Source organism: Myxine glutinosa, chromosome 1, assembly GCF_964187855.1.
Source record: "Myxine glutinosa chromosome 1, kmMyxGlut1.1, whole genome shotgun sequence".
Lineage (NCBI taxonomy): Eukaryota > Metazoa > Chordata > Myxini > Myxiniformes > Myxinidae > Myxine > Myxine glutinosa.
Window position 1 is genome coordinate 104,835,374 of NC_136261.1, and position 1,837 is coordinate 104,837,210.

The following is a 1,837-nucleotide window of genomic DNA, read 5'->3' on the forward strand; positions in this document are numbered from 1 at the left end:
AACCTCCATTTCCCCTTTCGTAATGGCCAAGCCTCAATTTGGCAATTACATCCCCTCCAAAGCCGCCATTGACCACGAGGCAGGGTTGGGGAAGAAAGGCGGGTCTCCACCTCGTCATAGAGGGGAGGAGTAAGTCGGCCCCGCTCATCCAACCCAGAACGAGGGGTTTGGCTTGAGAGGGCGGAGAGAGAATGCTTGGGGGAGGTTCGCAAAGGGTGAAGGGCGGGGCCTATATAACCCGCCGCGGGACGCTCCCCAAGCAGACAAGCAGATGAGTCCAAGAGATGAGCTGAAAGGCTGAGCTGAGCTGCGTGGTGAGGTGGACAGGAAAGAGCTGGGTCGTCAGTGCAGGGCTGAGTCGTGAGACCCAAAAGCAGAAGATCATCCAGGGAAGCACAAAGCCTGCTATTCGTCACCTTGCTCGCCAGCAGCAGCGTCTGCAGCAGCAACAAGACTCGACAGCCGTTTGGGGCCTGGACGGCAGTTTGGAGCAGGGCCGCGAAGGGACGGCGGCTGCCGAACGCGCCGATTCGTGCTGCCGAACAAATTGGACTTTCCTCTCCTTCCAGCCAATTCCTATCATCATTCCCCGTGTGAGTCGTCTTTGTTTGTTCTGTCCTGGGTAGGTAATTAAGTCTGTATAAGCTAGTATTTTCCCTGTGTCTCTAAAAGCTTCTGTATATTATTTTCTTATCTTTCCTTCTCCTTGGTTATTTTGAGCCTGTAAATAGTAAATAAATTTAGTAGTATTTTCAACCCTTTTCTCGTCTTCTTCTTCCTCTTTGCATTCGTCGTCTTAGTCTTTTCCACATTGAGTATCTGTGGCGCGATACGGCCAACGTTTGGGTGAATCGGGTTTAGTCGGGGAACAACTGTTCGGTCGCGGAGCCTTCGCTCGGCAAACAACATCCTTAACCGCGTACCGTAACAATATATATATATATATATATATATATATATATATATATATATATTGTTACAGACGCGGTGGTGGATGTTAGTTTACCGAGCGGTTTGGTATGACCACGTCTGCACAGTTTACCCGATTATGCTCGAACGTTGACTAGTCGCGCTACGCTAGATCAATGAAGGAAAAGGACACAACGGCTGGATTCAAATGACACGACACCAAGGGTTCAGTTCTCAAGACCTCCGGAGGAGGTTATATTCGTTCGGAAGGTTAGATTACAACTACAAGAGGGACAGCATAGAAAGACAAGCACTTAGACACACTCTTATATTAACCCCAACAGACGACAGATAAACGGGACAAAAGGCTGACTCACACGGGGATTGATGGCAAGGAAAGGCAGGCAGTCGATGGCTCCAGGTGCACCTGGGCTCAGGGCAGAATCGACCCGGTTCGGTCCGGTCCAAAGATGCGGGGAGGTATCGTCGCGCTGGGGGTGGCGGTGGCTTCCTCTGCTCTCCGTAGTTCAGGCGCATCTGACGTTACATCCGGTAAGTCGCCGCGTATATCCGGCGGGGAGTGACACGCCCTCGGCTCGTTAGCTCCGCCCCAGATGGAATCGGCACGTCGCTTCTCATTGGGTGCGTGCGGGGGGGTTACCGGCTCCGCCCTTGACGAGGGGCTGACAAGGAGCCCCTTCGTGGTAACCCCGTCGGAGCGCATGGTCATGGCGGCTAACCGAGCCGGTGTGAGGACGCACACTCCCCGCACGCCGCGCCGCGCCCCTCTGTTGTTGTAGTTGTTGTTGTTTGGGGAAGAAGATGGGAGGAGGTATGGGAAGGTCCTAAACTCACTACTGGTGCCATATAATCACATTCTGGTGCAACGAAGAGTCAGAATTAATGGAAACGAGTCCTTAACTGACAT